Source organism: Columba livia, chromosome 3 (assembly GCF_036013475.1).
Source record: "Columba livia isolate bColLiv1 breed racing homer chromosome 3, bColLiv1.pat.W.v2, whole genome shotgun sequence".
NCBI classification, from domain to species: Eukaryota; Metazoa; Chordata; class Aves; order Columbiformes; family Columbidae; genus Columba; species Columba livia.
The window spans coordinates 31,703,681-31,722,240 of NC_088604.1; the positions used below are offsets into that span (position 1 = coordinate 31,703,681).

Sequence of the window (18,560 nt, forward strand, 5' to 3'; positions counted from 1 at the left end):
TCAGCAGTTATTTGGATAAAATGGACTGTTATCAAAAGTGCTGCAGTTAAAGCTGAATACAGCATTATGCCAGTTCTTCTAAACTGATAAACACTCAGGACAGGCAAAATTCCCACAAAGCGTGAGATGTAAAGCACCATTTACTTGAAGGTTAGTGAGCACATTCACAGAACACAAGTGCAGCTGGAGGGTGAGGCAGCAGCTTCTCAGGCTCTGCATTTCAGGGTACAGCCAGCCTATAAGTGTTTCAAAAGATACTCAAGCAGCCTCCCAGCTCCCTGTTCAGCACAGATAATTAAGAGCTTATGTCTCCCCTTCATCAACAAAGTGCTTAAGGATATGCTTAAAAAGTGTTTTGCTGAGAGCTTATGTCTCCCCTGCATCAACAAAGTGCTTGAGAATATACTTAAAAGCATTTGGGTGATTTAGGGCCTCAGTAGCTTGCCTGCAAGGATCTGAATGCCCACAACTCCCCCTTGAAAAAAAAAATTGCATTTGGGTCCTGGAGGAATTGATGTGCATTGCAAAGTCTTTCCTAACAGTTGCCACAATAGAAACCTCATTGCTTAATTTAGATATTCTACAGCAATTACCTCCAAGTCATGCCTGGGTTGATACAGCAGGCATTTTGAAATTCCAGATTTTCTCAAATTGCAAATGCTCATTTCATTGGTCCTATAGTTGCCTTAACATAGACACAAGGTTAATATGACTGTCTAACCACCCTGTTAGTTACAAGTGTCTCAACATTACAGATTTTGTCAGCAGAGCTGGTCATTTCATAAGTATGACCATACTCAGGTGCAAAGGCTTAAAGTGCAACACTCACCAGAACAGTTTGGTTGTTTATCCCAAGCAAAAGCTTGGAGCTCCTGGAAGAGTAATTTAAATTTAAAAAAAAAGTCAAGCTAACACCTTTGCACAAACACAATTTAAAACCAATAAAACCCAGTACTTGTGCTGTACGATGCAGTAGGACCAGGGTGCTAAGCCTGACTCAACCATGCTTTCCCATGGGTTTCAAGACAAGTTGGGTGTCAGCAGACATCAGGCACACACTCAGAATTTTTTGTTTCCCTGTTCATGTCATAAAGATGATTAGGCCTTGAATAAGGTAATACCTGTCCAGTGAAACCCCCTGTGGTGCAGACAGAAATCAATACAGCCACATTGCTCTGTCAGATGAAGAGAGAAAGCCTGGCAGATGGGTGAAATACTGCAGGGATACACAAGCTGGTACACTGGGCTTTCTCGTAAAGCAAATTAACAAGCCTTGCCGGTTCCTCGTGTTTTCTTGTAAGAACCGTAGAAAGTGAAGTCATCCACAGTTCCCCAGCACACTGACTTCGTCGCCCAATTATATACAGAAAGTTTGATAGAAAAAATTGTCTTAAATCAGCAAAATTAAAATGTGAAATAAACTATTTCCTAAAGCTCCAGGGTTTTCTTCGAACAAAAGATCTCCCTTTCCTGCACCAACAGAATGATTTAGAGTCTCATACCATCCTTAAAAAGCCAACTCAGATAGCGTAATGTTATCACTGTGTCCTTTGCCATCTTCCCTCAAAGATTTCCTCTGGAATATAGTGGGACAGAGAAGGTGGTTCTTGTGGGCTGACACAAACTGAAAAAAGCTAGCAAGGTGTAAGATGCAATCACAGCTGGCCTCTGTCAATTGCGCAGCTTGGAGCCCGAGCTCCATATGAAAATGCAAACAAGAGTTTTGTGCTAGGTTTGAAGGTCTCACCTCTCCCCATCTCCAGAAACAAGAGACACGGCAGGCGAAAAAGCCTCACGTTTCTGAAAGCTACAGTCTGATTATCAGTGAGACTGAGGTGCCCAGATGCTAACACATTAAGGAGAATTTTACAAAGCAAGTCTTATCCTTTCTGCAAGCTGTTGTGAACAACTCTACCTCAAACCCCTCCAAAAATAAGCCAAATCTGCTGTAATTCATAGACTAGCTAGCTGCAAAACTATTTCAGATTTATTGCCTAAATCCTGAATAAGCAGGGAGACAATGCAGAATAAAGCATCCATCTTGAATTAAAGCACAAAAGTCACTTTTCCTGTCCTGAAACACAAAATGGCAGTCAGGAAAAAGGAATTATTAAGCCAGGCTATGCCCTCACTCATTAAGACTTGGTCTTTATTGCTAGATCATTACCTCTAACTCCTTCCAGCTTCTCCTTAAGGCAGCGTAAGACAGTTAAATCTCACGTGTTTGAGCCGGGGGACGCGTCCCTCCGCAATGGCCTCCTATCAGCGCCAGTCCAGCCAACGGGCCCCACGGAAGACTGAGGAAAACAATTTCTTCCAGTTCTCAGAGTAGGGATTTTAGATTGTATTTCAGCTGGACAGAGAACAGAGTGCTGAGGGAGAAAAGCAAATTTGTGTCATACCAGGCCGGCAGCAGCACTGAAGACTGTTTTCTTATTATTTTTTAACATTTCAGAGGCAGCACCCTGCCTCTGTCATCCACGCAGCCTCCAGCAAGGGGAAAAAAAAAAAAATCCCCCAAAATAAATCCACATTATCAAATTTACTTTCTAGTCTGCTGTTGCAGCCCTGGCTCTGGTCACCTCACATCAGCCACGACAGGGAAAGGCAGCTCCCATTTTGTACCACAGTGCTCGATGAACCTTATGGATGCTGCAGAGCTACCTCCAAAATGCTGCTCTGGAGGAGGAAAATGGTTAATGGAGGCCTTTCAAAAATCACTTGTTGATAGAAGACAAGTTCTCAAAGTAGCTTGATTTGATGCAGGTGGTTTGGGTAAGATAATTTTGTGATGAATTAACTCTCCCTCTCAGAATCGGGCCGTATTCCCTGGTGTCCCTAGCACCTTCCTTTGATGGTGCAGGGGCTCTGGCTACGAGTGACCAGAGCAAAGGCCTTCTCCTTCCACAGGAACATGACACCACAGACCAGGCTCTTTACAGCTAACTTTTTGTCCTCTCAGGCCAAGCAGTAGCAATAGCAAAACCTGAGCAGGAGAGCTGGAGGGGAAGGCTCCAAGGACACAGAAATCCAGCCTCCTGTCCTGCCTGCATTTCATTGTACAAGCCGCAGAGCACCCAGTCTGTGACTCTCTCTAACCTCACCGCAGAACTAGAGGATCACAGAATCACAGAATGATAGGGACTGGAAGGGACCTCAAAAGGAAGGTACTACACCAGCAAAATTTAAAAGCCCGTGAAGGCCTCACCAAAAAAAATCTTTGCACAGTACGGAAATCTTGACTCAAATGTACTGAATCTAAATTCTTACTTCCTCATCTTCACTAGACAAAAATACAGACTGGAGAGAGGGGAAGGGAGAGGAGTAACCCCAGCCTTAGATGATTCCAGCAGCATCACACAGATCAAAAGAGCAGCATGATCTATGAAAAAAACAAAACTGCAACAAAAACCCAAACCAAACCACTCACCGCAATCAAGAAATCACTGTGAACTTTCACACACCTACAATCCAAATATATTTTTCAGATTGCTCAAAGTGGGAGACGATGACAGCATCAACCACCTTTCCTCTCATTTTTAGGTAAAATGTGAAACAGAAATTGCATTTTTGTTAAAATACTCAAAATAAGTCTTGCTTTTAAAATTCAGTGACAGACCACAATCTGAAGCAGGAACTTCTATATTCTTTTATAGGTAATTACCTTACTTGTTATAAACAATGCATTTGGCATATGTTCAGACATCATTCCAGCTTGAAAAAATACTCAGAGAAACCAGATATAGGTATACATATTTTCAAGCCCTAACCAACATTTTTTATTTCCCACCTCGGTATTTCTACAAATTCGTTCTATTGTACATATAAAAAAACTTACATTTGCCCCTGAAAGACCTTAAATCAACTCAGTTCAAGTCTTTGAGCCAGACCTCTTTCTTCTTCTGCCAAAAAACGAGAGTTTCTTTTCTGGCTGCCAATAATTATTCCGTTCCTGTAGACAAAGATGTAAATCCTTGCTGTTCTCCATTTAGATTTGTCTTTAAAAATTCCATGGGGACCTCAGGGAAAACTTTCCATTCAGTTTGTCTCTGGAGTTTCCTGAACTGACAGTTCAGACACCAACTTAAATTTGTCTTTAATATTCTTCATTTTTGATCCTTTTCCTGCCCTCACTTGAAAGAGCTCAGCAATTCATAAAAATATCTTACCAGATATTTTTCATTTATCTTTTTTCGTCCTCCAACTGCTCCTCTCCTATCCAAACAAAGCCGTACAATGCTGTGAGTTCACACAGCTCTAACCAAACCTCTGAGCGAAAGAGCAGCAAAGCCTCACTGAAGAGCATTTGGGCTTACACACGCACACATCTCTGCAGGACAGAAAACACATTAAATCTAGCTGAAAACGCTGTCAGAATAAAGTTTGCCACTGGAAGTATCAGGAAATAGACCTTCATTAGCAACAGAGTTTGTCTTGTAAGGTTTAGTATCACCAAGCACCTCTTGGTTTGGATATTTGCTGAACTTTCACAGTATGCAAACTCCAGCAAGGCTGATCAGGAAAGGTGGCTTATACTTTCAACGAGGAGACTTTTCAGTGAAAGGCAGACAAGTTTGATAACTCCTGTTTTTGCAGACCTATACACTATGACACACACCTACTCTGAACGGCAACGGATACAACTGCTTTTGTCACTTTTAATTTCCAAGGGTGTATGCTACACACAATTACCCTATGGTAACTGATCTATTTCAATTTAGATTTGATCTGCTCTTCCATGCAGGCAGCACAAAGAATATTGTAGAATTTCATCAAACGCACACAGTCAAGCTGCAGGATCTTAATAAGCAGCTCCATTGGTATCAATGCAGTAAGTACGGTCGCTGCTAAAAAAAAAAAAAATAATCTACCACTGTACATATTTTAACTGTACTTTGTGAACTAAACATAATCTAGTGCCATCTCAACATCCTTACTAAAACTGTTTGCAAGCCAGTCAGGTTGAACAAAGTTCAACTACTTACAAAGTTCACAGTTGTACAGAGCCATCTATTTCTAGCCAAGGAACAGAACATGAATTTCATAGATCCTGGAATTATTTCATTTGTCAACATCAAGCTATCCCTTGGCCATCAGAGCTGAATTATTTTAGCAGCACTTTTTCAGAAGAGCTGAGCCAGCAGGTGCTTCAGGCTGTACAGAAACCAGCAGAGAAAGGCAGCCTTCAAATGATGCAAAGCCCAGAAGTCCTGAGTTGGTGAAGGTGCTCATTGTATTTCTGCTACCTGTGTAATGAAATGGGGTCAGCTGGACCCTCCTGTAGTCTAAGAATACACCCAGGGCCTGAGAAAGCGAGGTGAGGCCGGCTTGGAGCCGAGTTCTGTGCTGCCGCGGCTGCCTGGGTGTGATGGTACAACCTGGGCTGCCCTGTGAGCACACGCTTAAAACCCCCACATGAAGAGGTGCCGTGTGCCCGCTTGGCACCTGTGGGAGGATGGCAGCACAACAGAAGCACAAGACGGAGCTTTCATAGCAGCCCTGATGGTAACCCAGCATTAGGGCACGTAATAAGCACACCCCTTCCACATCCCCAGCAGTGCAATCCATCTAAATCATAAGGAAAGGCTGGAGCACAATGAAACAAACTGACTTGCGATGGCGTGATTTTGTGTAACGTGCTTCATTGCAAAAGAGAGACTCCTAAATGACGTGGGGTTCTGTGTTTACAGAGGGAGTATCATCTTCTTTCACAAAGGAAAAAGTGCAGAGATTCTGTCCAAAGCCAGGATTAGTGTTTATCTTACTGCAATATTATTTTAACAGCTTAATAACAGGAGCAAGGCAGCAACAAAAATCCCTTATTAACTGCAGCGGGAACAAAACTGGATCCCCTTACGGAGTGGGGTCAGTGTTGCAAATGTAAGCCTTACTCAACACAGCCTTACTCTACTCTCCCTTTCGGAGAGTTAAATAAGCTATAATTTAGCTATCATATTACACTATTTAAAATAAGCAAGCCCTCAGCTTCTCTTCTGAGGTACTTTGTAGTTATAGACTGCAATGCTTAGTTGAAGTTTGTTTATTATATTATGTAAAGTGGATGCTACAAAAGCATATTTCCATTTAATTCATGCTAACATCCTTAGAACTGGAGGCCAAAACTAAGGAAACAAAAGCCTAACTGTAGCTAAGTACGTCTTGGATGGAACTCAGGGCCGACAAGCACTGAAGTGTCATACAAGAACAAAAGCAGCTTCAGCTTTTGCATTCCATTTAATTAAAAGTTTTAAGAGAATCAGTTCACAAAAGAGGTTTTTAAAAAACAGAGCCTAATTTTGAAGAAAGCGTGTTTGCTCAGATTTTAAGTTAACTAAGTTAATGTACTTTTAAGCTTTAAAATCTTTGTTGGCATATGATTGCATAATATTTGTATTACAGATGTTCTACACCTGCTTGCATTTTGCAGAACAACAGCTGCTTTTACATGGTTCTTTTCATCAATCATAGCACAGAGAAAATTCCAATCTGGAACCCATGCTGTCATTTCAGGGGCAGCTATGATCTAAGTACAAATATTGTATTTTTCTTCCCCTTGCATTCAAAACACACTCTTTTTTTCCCCCCTCTTTTTTTCAATGTAGATACAGGTCTTCAAAGTAGAAAAGCTTGTCGTAGACTTTTAAGTTCTCCTGCACCGAATTTGAATCAGTGGCAGTGAGATTCTCTGCATAAAAACTCAATTTTTGTATAAGCATGAAGGTCAATTGCTGCTCTCTTCCTGCATCATCAAGGAAGTGTTTACACTTAAAATCAACAGTATATTATTCTTTCCCCTTTGGATGACAAGTCAGTCACCTCTCTTCCCCCTTCACCTCTTGTTTCCCTCACCAGCAGCTCTTTGAAACTTTTAATATAATGTTTTTCTAATGTGCCACCTGAAAACCTCAAGGTCAGGCTGCAACCTCCAAACAAGCAACAGCTCTGGCCAAGAACTTCCACACATTCTTTCTTCTCACAGTCACTCCCAATATTACCAAAACTGGATGTTAGGCAATTACCTAGAGGAACTATGTAATCAAAAATGTAACTGGGGGCGGGAGGGGAGAAGAAAAATTTTGCTTTTCCTCTGTGTTAAGCGTTTACAGAAAAAAAATTACAGTACCAAAACTTAAGTTTAGAAGTAAGGCAACATGATAACAAGAACTATCCTGCTCCTCCTTGCTAAAAATACCACAATAAAAACATAAGCAATACAGCATGTTGAGCTTAATATGAAAGAATGATATTGTCCTGGGTACTGCCAAGAATCACTTGGAGCGAGTCACTTTTGCATCTTGGCAGAACCAACGTTCAAGGAGAGAAAAAAAAAGAAAGCAGCCCATGCCTACAATCAGCGATTTCCCACAGAAGACTTGCTGTGGGAGCCATCCAGATTACCTCTCCATGGACCCAATCCAAAGCTCATTACTGGCAACAGGCTTTTGAAACAGCCCTGTATGTTTTTTCACAATGAGAAAGCTCTATATGCAACTGATAGACCGTAAAGAATCTTAAACTCTTTGAAGTCTGAGATTAACAAGAGAAAATGACATAACATTTGCCTTTGGCTTGGCAAGTGATACCTGGGAGGAAAAAAAACTCTGTGATCTAGAAATAATGCAATTTATACAGTGCTCAGTATGGTGCAAGTACATCAGAGGATACCTTTACAATTAAAGGGCTGGAGGTAGCAAAATTACTGGTTGCTCTCTATTATCACACAATTTAGTTATTAGACTTTACAAACAAAACTTTCAAAGAGAAACACGAATGGTGTTCAGGAAATGAAAAACTTTAATTCAAACAATTTATCTGAATTTATTTTAGAAGTATGCTTGCAATTGCATTCAAACAGCACTAACAAAATAATTTAATATCAAATAAAATACAAAAATATCCAAAATCCCATATTTTCACAGTTATTTTGTTTTAAGACTTCATTTAGAATAAACTCTGTTCTAGCTCTTCAGGAGAGTGGCCATATTTGAAGGAATGAGCATTTTCAGTAGCACTTTAGGCCACAGCACAGTAGTGGAGTAAGCTACTACTCAGCTGATCCACATAAAAGCTGGTTTGCTTATTTAGTTTCCAGTGGGGTCAAACCACTGAATTAGTTTGCAGTTTAAACAAACATTAATGTAAGTGCAAGTAAAAGGGCAGGAAAGCATGGCTGAGGAAGAATGTACAAGAAAGACTCCAGCAGTCCCAACTGCCACTGATGAAACAGAAGATGGAATTTCTCTGTTAAATGCACAAATAAGCAATGTGAAATATCAAGAAGTTTTTCCAGCTGACACAAAATAACGATTCCAAATCTAAAGCTAATGTAAAGAGGAATAACAAAAATGAAACCAAACAAATTCAGGATGTTACCTCATTTCACGAGGTTGTATTTCCTTGGCAGCAGAGACTACAATCAGTATTATCACATAGTGGAGGATTTAACTGTGTGCTCCACCACCCTCTGAGATCTCTCTCTGCCAAGGGAACCATGTGTATTAGGAAATGCTACCCTCTATCGTTTGACTAGTCTGAACAGGGAATGTCTTCTTAACATGACAATTCTAGGAGGCCAACTCTGCTTTTCTCAGAAATTACTACACAAATCATGAGTTAAATCCCCACAAACCTGAAGCGCTGGTGGTTGTTCCTGCACAGCCAGACCTCAACATGCTTTTTACTCATCAACTTACTCCTTGGCCACGGCACTCTAACCGGCCCTGTGACTCTGGCTTACCCTCCAATTCCTTTTTCCAAAAGGAAGGCAAGCCAGAGCCTGAAAGGTAATTATTGCTTTAAATAATTTACCTTTTTTTTTAGCTCTGCCTAACAATTTGAATTCTTTCTTGTAGCAGCACTACTTCAAATCCTTACGCGATCTTTTACCATTTTCCTGTTATCTTCCCACTCCCACCTCTTTCCAAACCCTGGTATTTTATCTCTTAGAACAGCCCTTATTTCAAAGATTTTATATTTAAATGCCTTTACTAAAAGCTGAAGCAGCAGGATCTGAAGTGGGAAGAATACTGTTGCAAAAGGAGCTAGATGGTGATCTTTGCATTCAACTGTATTATGAAAAATTTCTTAGAAAGCACAAAAAGTGTTCTATCCCATAAATAAAAGAAAAAGAGAGGAACCATATCCTTTCTGCCAAGGTCACTGCTTAAGTAGAGCTGCAAAACTACACTTTATGAGGATTTAAATCATGACAGTAAAGTTTATTCTACATTTAAAAGAGAAACTCTACTTGGCTAACAGCAAATAGAATGAAAGAAATACAAGGAAGAGGAGGAAGAAAAGGATTGCCAGGACAAAGTACAATGACCACTATTAGTCTCGGGGCGGGGGATAAGTGGCAGGGAACTTTAAGTGGAAAACATATGCTAAATACCCTTGTACCTTTAATTTAGTTAATATGGAGGTGGAGTTAATAAGTGTTGGCACCTCTGAATTTCTTTGAAAAGAAACTCAAATTTGAAGTCTCCTAGAATCTTATTGTCTTCCAACTCCGTTTCTAGCCCTTTCAAGTGGGAAACGAGAATTGAGTGAATCCTAGAAAGCAAGAACTAAACATTTCTGGATTATTTTGACTAAATACACTACTGATGTGTCAACCTGAGGTTGTCTACACTCTAACTTGTACATAACACCACATATAAATAAACAGCAGGACAGGGCTGTTTTAACCACTGCTTAAGGATGAAAGTATTGTAATGTAATATTGCTACTATTTAAGTTTCCCTCAAGGCAGCAGCGCAGCTAAAGCATATTGCAAGGCCCTTCTGACTTTAAAACACAAGACTCTGATGACATGATATAATGCTACTATTTACTTACTGACACCATAACGTAAATTATAAAATACAGGTTGTCAGAAATACAATCAACACAGAGCTCACAATACTCCATCCTTGTCCTCCAGATGATTTCCAAGGCAGGGAGAGTAAACAGCCTTCTCCCAGCTTTCTTAGTTTCCACAGCTGAGAGTGTAGGATGTTTACAGTACCTGTCACTCAGAGCTCTCAAAAACAGGCCAAATGTCAGCAGACCGAGTACAGGCTTCATCACTTACTGCCAGAAACATGCAGATGTCAAGTAAAGGGAGGAAAAAAACCATACCCATCACTATTTTATACCACATGAATCCAAATCAATGTTAAGTCCTTTGTGCACGAGCTGGGAGGTGTAAGAAAGAAGCTTCAAGCATCTCCAGAGATCGGCCACCGCTATGGCCACCAGGGCACTGCAAGGCTCCTGACAGTTCACTCCAAGCCACTCCTGACTGTCTCGAAGTCGTGCCTGCAGAAAAGAGAGAATTCACCATTTTAATGAGTGCACATAAATACATGAACAAAAAACCAATCAAGCAGAAAAACTGCATTTGCATTCCACAAGTAAAAGCTGTCATGTAATTTTTCCAGAGGAAATTTTAACACAATTTTAAAGCAACATCCTAGAGTGCTGGCTTAGAGGAATGCCTACAGTATCTGGCTTATTTTTAATTATCAGAGGAGTTATGGTTCTGGGCCATCTTTGAATACTGTGAGGTAAAGCATATGTTTAAAGGCACAGCTTGGTAAATTTAAGAGTTCAGTTAACAGCAGTCTAGGTATGTTTGAGATTGTTTTCCTCTCACAAATAAAGTATTCAGTTTCCTTAAATAAACCACCACTAAGGGAAAAGTAAAAAAAAAAAAAAAATATATATATATATATCTAGTAATAAATAACAAAAAGGTTTTTCCTCGTGTAGAACAAAAGCCAAAATCCTCAGAAGATCAAAAATTCCAGTTAAACGGGTTTTAGTACAACTTAAGAAACACTTTGGGACAAGATTATTAACTGTTTCTACTTTAAAAAACCACGCATGTGCAAGAAAATGTGCAAGTGACTGGAGACCTAAATAGTATTAGATAATCACAGTAACGTACTTGAAGAAAAGTTGATTTGCTACTGAAAAGGCAGAGGAGCTTCATCTGAGAGCTTAATTCATAGAAGGGTTGCACCAACACTGGTGCTGTTCTCACCATTATTTGAACACCATTTACAGCCCGGTATATTGTCGAGTTTTCTGAAGAAACAGCTTTCCTTTGGGCATGAAGTATGTTTCAACTGGACCCAAGTTACTGTACAATTTTCTCCTCTACCGTTACCTGCATCTCATTCATCTCTGAAAAATCAGGCCACGTATCTAAAAGCCCAGTCACAAAAAATCCTCAACACAGATCCCTTTGGTCAAGACAAAGAAATACAGCAGCAGGAGAGGGAAAGATGGGGATTGTGTAATGGCATGCCCCACTTCACCATTCATTAGAAGGCCTAGAGATTTGCAGGAGCCTGAAAAGCTGAAATTAATCTGAAGGTCCAGATCACCTTCACATTCCAGTCCGCTAAAAAATAATATAAACCACAAGAGCAAAGAAGGCAAAAATTGCAAGAATTAAGGGGTTTCCCTTCTAAAGTTGCCTGTCATACAGAAATCATCCCTCTGGTCGGCAGCTGAACAACCTACCCTAGTTCTGTGCCCAGAGGATGTATTTCTCCTAAAACACTCCACCAATTTTACACATCGACCGGGGCGATGGGTTGGATCTCTCTAACACACACAGTGAAAGAGGGAAATCCCTGTCCTTTAATCCAGCAACCCAGCTGCTCAGTGCCAGGTAACCCCGCACGGCACAGGACAGCCTGGCATCGGCTCCACAACAAATCCAGCAGGAGGAACAAGTACGTAAAGCTCAGAAAGAAAATCACAGAGCTGCATCCTCAGAACATGTAGAAGGAGTAAATCTCAGAATAATCCAGGTGTGAACACATCTCAGGAAGCCATCCAGTCCCAGCCCCTGCCGGAGGGCAGAGCCAGCTTCAAAGTGCCACACAAACAGCTGCTACAGACCTTGTACCGCTCATTCAAGGTTTTCCAGATTAAGTACAATTTGCAGAAGCCACTTCAACCTTTTAAAAGAGAAGGCAGAAAAGTAATACTGTGGAAGTCTCTGATTAAATTTACCACAGTACTCTCAACCTTTTGCAGACAGATGTTACTATTGTTAACAGATCCTACTTTGACCATCTAAGGGGTGATCAATCATGATGCCATCTTGATTCGCATCTCTTATTACTGTTGGTTTACTTCTATTTACTATTATTTTATTCTCCCCGTATAATTAAAACTTCAGGGCTTAAAATCAGACGGTTGACTTTGAAAATGTTAACCTATGTTAGATTCTCTAACATTGAAACAGTTTTCCCATGTTTAATGAATGGAAAATAAAGGAAAACAAAAAAATTGCCCCACCCCCAGTAATCCAGTACATCCCTAAGGCAAATAACCCCAAGCTATCAAATTCAGATAATATGGATATTGTTTTTGTTAAAAAATAAGTAGCAGGAAAAAACCCAAAATATCTCCTTTGGCTTTTTTCTATAGCAACAAAGAATTCTGCTTTCAAAATAAGCCTGTGAACTATGGGAGCTGTTGGCCTCATATCTAAAAGATTTATGAGAGCCAGGCAACATACTGTCAGCACACAAAGGAAGAAAACTTGTTAAGGCAAATGATGCAGTGACAAGGAAAAACTCACAGATGAAGGAAAAAACAATCCAGAAATCCAGAACATAATAAAAACTAAGCAATGTACTATTGTCTCAGACTATTACGGAATCCCAAGCACTTCTGAGACTTACTATACAATCTCTGGCTTCAGCATTTGAATGATACAGGTGACTTAGGACTTTAAAAGCCCATTTTGTATATATATTTCAGATGTGGTTCCCACCAGATAGTTATAACAACTTCAAACAATTTAAGGAAGTCTTCTGCTAAGAACTGCATTTATATTCAACACAGTCATTCCTATTCTGAAGGGCCTACATTCAAAACAAGAAACAGGAGAACATGACACCAACAAAATAACTACATTAAGCCCAGGTCCAGTATGCTTCCACTGCTTCGTTATTGACTTCCAAATCATTTGAACTGACTGTTTTATTTTAGCCAATATTTATTAAGTCTGAATGATGCTTCTAAGGTGAGATACTTGGGAAGGGGTAGGAAATTACATCACATCCTTTTGCCAAATATAGATGCCTACCACTTGCTAGGCACAGTTCCTTGTCTAGGTACCCCAATAGCAGCAGAAAACCTACCAGCTTTCATTGCAAAGCATGTCCTTCTACAGGTGCCTGAGAAAACACAAAGCTGGCGATTTGCCAGCAAGTCCGGCACAAAGCTGGACTAATTCTGCAGCTGAGGGAATTAAGGGAAGGCACCACCTGCACCGATAGCTTTGCTGAGAACATGATCACCATGTGGCTATCACAACAGTGAGGATAAACTGCTGCAAAGAGAGTCTTCTCCCCCGGATCTCCAAGAGGCAAGGTGCTGGTGAAAGAGTTATTTAGTTGACCCTAGAATCTGCTCTCTCTCCCTCAGCTTCACTGTTCTTCACTCGAGCGATATGACTGTAAAAATAATACAGAGACTTAGGAAAGAAGCAGCTGCTAGAAGTAGGTAGTGCAATAACAAAACCCAGCAACCCCAAACCCCAACTGAAGCACTGCCCTGCCATCACCTGGAAGCAACAGATTCTGAACTGGACAATACAGGTCACACGATAAAGAGACCGCACTAGTTCATTTGCTTTCATCTCACAACAAAGCATTAAATGGAAGGACTGAAAAGAAAACTTATTCTCTTTAGCAAGTTAGGTATTTAATTTCTTGTGATGACAAGAAGTTGGGTGCCAACATACACAAATTACTCACTGCTCACTTTGCAGAATATTTGTTGCAGTCAAGAACCGCTCAACTATATCACCCAAGAGTAGATGGCCAGAAAATAAAGAAAAATGACCTTCGGTTTGTAAATAGGGAAAAAATTATATATAGTGTCAGGTGTAACAGCTTTACAGCGTTGTCATACAAGCTGACATCCTGCTACTTTCCATGTACTCATGGCTCTCTGAAAAAGCTTATCTTTCTGCTACCTCTGCATCAGACACACCAATAAGAGGGGGGGAAAGTATCACTGAACATTATGGATATTATGGCATTAGCAAAACTAATGAGGCACTATTTACATAGCAAGCCTTCTTATACAAATGAAAAAAGTTCAAAACAGTCTCTAAAACCTCCTTCAAAATTAACCTACAATGCACATGGGGATTCTAATCAGCCTACAAAGAGGACATTCTACAATTGTGTGCCCTGATCCACTTGCAGTGACCCACCTGAGGGGCCAAATGTGCTGTATCCCCCTCCTCAATACAGCTTAAAAACCAGCAGGTCCAGGGAAGACTTCAAGGTATTTCAAACTCTTCCTTCCTTGCCTGGCAGAATACTGGAGTAAAGGCTGTGTGGTCTTTACATTTGGAGATATATCCCAAATTACCTCTTTCACTGATCTGCCAACCCTCAAAAAGCAACCAGCAACATATAAAGTACAACAGCTGTGTCATTTTGAAGCAGGAATTGAGATCTGGACTTGGGAAGGAGCAGGCAAAGTGGCAGGCATCCTTAGAACTTAGCTAGAGCCTGGTGGAGCTCCTGTCATATGTCTCCATCCTTAGGTGGTAGCTGTGAAGACCACAAATCACTCACTTCTGCTCTTTTCCTACTACACTAAGCAGCATTTCCATCAAAATTGCCAAGATTTTCTTCTCACTTGGCTGCTCCTGCAAGGCCGCACAGTTTCAGTGAACATGTTCTGGTCACGGTAACAACAATTCATTATCAACTTTCTCCAAACCCCCCTGACACATTTGTAAGATTACTTCAAGCCAACGCAAATGAATTTTATGATTTTTCCCGTCCTGATCATTCTGTGTTACATTTTTGGATACATGCATTTATCTTGAGGGTCTCTTCTAACCAAAACGATTCTATGATTCTATACATGTGGGTATGTAAAGATGAACCACAGGGTCTCTGTCTGAGGGTAAAGACCTAAAAATGGAGGTGGATCTCAGGGCTCTCCTTTAGCAACTATATGTGCCTTTGCCTTCTGAGAAAACTATTCCATTAATTTCCTTCATGAAATAGTCACCTTGCAGCACTATGAACGGAGGGAAAAAACGTGATAAAAACGTTTCCTTTTCCATGTTCCTGCTACGAGACACACACAGAATTTAAAAAAATCTGAAAGTTCTGAATACATTGTTAAACTAGCTGAAAGAGACATGAGTTTCAGCAGTTTTAAACCTTTTAATTTTTTTTCTCCTAGGAGTCAGAAGCAAGATAGTGGGAGAACAGCCACCAAACAAAAGCCACAAAATAGAGTGGAACAGTCCACAACGCAAAAGCAAGTAGACTGTAGATAAGTAATTGCCCCATGTTTGAATAAAAAGCGTTTCAAATTCTATATAAATATATAAACTGCCACCAGATGTCAGTACAGCCCAGAGAACTGCTAGCTCAACCCAGCACTCCAGATTGTAAAGATATTCGTTTAATGCCTCCGCAGCTGTCTGGGTACACAAATCCAGCCCTGCCGACAGCCCTGAATGGAAGGATCACACAAAACACAAAGTCTCACTTTCATTGGGAGAAGCAGCTCGAGAACTGCCATATGACCTCATTTGTATGTTATCAATGTGCAAAAATTGAAATACAAAGCTGTAAGAACAGGCATCAGTTTCTACTGCTGCACGACATCAAGAACCAGCTTGATATTAAATAATCTCTAATTAAGGTTCAATGCCTTTCTCCCTCATGCTCACCCAACTCTCTTGCTATGGCAAGCGTCTTTGCCCCATGCTTGCATTCCCCCTGTTCGTAAATAGCTTTAGTCTCTTTAGATTATGTTGCAAAGCGTTGGGAAATATTTAGCAATGAGGTTGCTAAACTAAATAAAGCTTTTCTGCAAAACAAGCATTAACATGATTGTCCTTGTGCTACACCAGAGGCTCCCGCCACCTTCTCCCTGTCTCTTTGAGTTTTGACAAGACTCGTAAGGTAAATGTCTGCGGATCACCTCCGGCTGACGTGATTTTACTCAGAAAATTCTAACAGTAGCATTTATCTCGTTTGTTCATGCAAATAAATCTCAAAATTTACAACTTCTTAATGGTACAAATTAGTTTCAAGCAAGACAGACATCGGACAAAATGTGTTTGGGGCTCCGTGTTCTTTGCCACTAAAGCTACTAACTAGAAAACTTTCACAGGCGACTTAAAGAAAGGGTAGGACTTATTTTAGACCATTAGTGAAGAGATTAAAAACATTAACACACGAAACCACTCTCCATCCCAAACATAACCTATGTTATTTAATTTTAGCATGAATTTCCAGCTTTGCTAGTTTACAGATTGAACTTTTTGTGTTACCACGATCTACAAGTCTCACTCTGAAACAAAAACAGGTATTAAGAGAACACCTGAATTTGTAGAAACGAATAAAAGAATTATGAAGTGATTAAGAAATCTATCTAATGTCATTTTTGCTTAGCACAGAACCCCTGGATGTGGGTGCCATCTTGACTGTTATTTTGTGGAAAATATGCAGGTAAAGCAAAGCAAAGCAATAGACATACAATGACCTATGCAATTTTACATTGGGAGAACTTTGGTTTAAATTCATTTCTGAGGAACAAGAGTAATATAAGAAACCAGATTTATGGTCATAATACTGGCTTATTGCATGACCTTAAAAAAACCTCTTTGATTTTCTTACCAAATGCAGTTAACTCAGTGCACATACATTCTTACAGTCCAATGTCAAGAACTTTGAAAATGAAATAATTAAAAGAAATTTTATGTTAAAAACTGTGAAAAGAAAATGAACTTTTTAGGCTGATGGCCAGGAAGCAAATTTACTGAAACACCTCTGTCATGACTTATAGGGTGGTTTTAGCACAGCTCGGAGGTTTCAACTTAAGTTTTAAGCCTGCCACACTCTTAGATTTCCTTTGCATGGTTTCATATCTCAAGGTGAGTAGAATTGGAAGAGCAGCAAAAATATAGATACACAGAGACTTTTGTGGAGCATTTATATTTTCTTAATATAAATGCTGGACAACTTGGATATTACCATGTAAAAGAGAAATAAAGAGCAAAGAGGCAGGCAGCATCCTAAAAGATTTACCTTCTATAATCCTGAAGGGGAGATGAAGTACAAACCACTTAGCCGTTGAGCAGCAGCAACCGCAAAAAATGAATCTGAAGGAAATCGCTTCACAGGAAACCCTCATAGTATCAAAATTGTGTCCGAAGGAAGAGTACCTCTAATTTCGTACCTAAATTAAGCCCTGGAACCTCCCTCTGATTCAGACAAGCAATGTAGTCTCGGGAGTTTCTCTCCGAGGAGCCTGATCACAGACTCCAGAGAGATGTCAAGTTCTGTTGCAAACCTGACTAAGTGCTTAATTAAATATAAAACCTACAAGCATGTTTCACCTTGCTTTTGAGTTACATCAGGAAACCTTTGCACAACTCCTATTTTGTTCCATACAACTTGCAAGTCTTTGTCAGGTTAAAACAAGAGATAATTTATAAGCACTCTCTAAACCGGAATTTTTAATTCATGAATCTTGGCTCTAATTGTAACAAAGACCCTTGAGGCTCATAGTTTCCCTCTGTTAACTTCTCTCCCTCAAATTTTCTACACGTAAACACTTGTTTCTATGACAGCAAGTCCTTCCCCCGACACTTTTTGCACATTCAAAACATGCAAAAACAAAGCCAAGTGCCTCTGTTTTACACACACTGCTCGCCCAGCCGGAGTATGATACGTCCAGGTGACAAGTACTATTCCAGTCATTCCCTCTTCAGGAAATCTCAAGAACATTACTAGCATCAGGAGTACATGACTCAACAGCCAACTTCCACAGTACGTCAGAATAACAGAATAGCTGGCCCCTTTTTCCTAGAAAATGTAACCTCTTCAAAATCAAAGTTTTAAGAAGAAGAATTTCAGCTTCTGCAGGAACAAAGCTGCAAAGCTGTACTTAGAAGTTACTTATGATTTCACATCAGCAGCAAACTTTGAATAGAAAGGAGCTTACAGTCAGTTGCTATTTAGCACAACTTAATTTCCTAAAAATCTTTAAATTAAAAGCTCACCCTTGAGCATCAAAGGGGGCTTTGCATCTTTCTCTAAATCACCTACACTGTGTTCTGCTGGCCTCTACCTTTTCCTCCGCACCCACCAGGCAGCCAGCTCTGCTGCTGAATGAACGGCAGCAAGTGGCATCCAAGCTGTGAGACTTTGATAGAGCCTGGCAGTTCAATAGTTACAAGACAGTATTTGCATGATCGAGCAGCATATGATGGTTGCATCTCTTTTCCTCTACTGAAAAAAAGTTCTAGATAAAGATGCTTTTAAAAAAAAGGGAAATTGCCAACCTGAACTGTTGTCATTTTTACGCAGACAACCATGACGTTTGGCACAATGCTTAAAGGATTCATACAGTCAATTTTTCTTGCTGCTATTGGTTTAAGAGTGCTACCAAACTCACAGAGCAAGAATTCGCAATAGGAAATGATTCCTGCATTGCTTAACGCTTATGGTCACTATAACCATGTTAAAAGAGTTTTGTTGGTTCATGTGTTTTTAATGACATCC

General features: G+C 40.1%; 1 long non-coding RNA gene across 1 annotated transcript in view; it reads right to left on the bottom strand.

The window, feature by feature from the left end:
* Positions 1 to 2,378: 2,378 nt before the first annotated feature.
* The window catches only part of LOC135578991 (uncharacterized), a 44,689-nt gene continuing 28,507 nt past the window's right edge, over positions 2,379 to 18,560 (bottom strand). Inside the window, exons 3-4 of the long non-coding RNA XR_010471194.1 lie at positions 3,413 to 10,299; positions 2,379 to 3,203 (exon numbers count right to left, since the gene is read on the bottom strand). This is a non-coding gene — a long non-coding RNA (uncharacterized LOC135578991). The remainder of the gene's footprint in view (positions 3,204 to 3,412; positions 10,300 to 18,560) is intronic.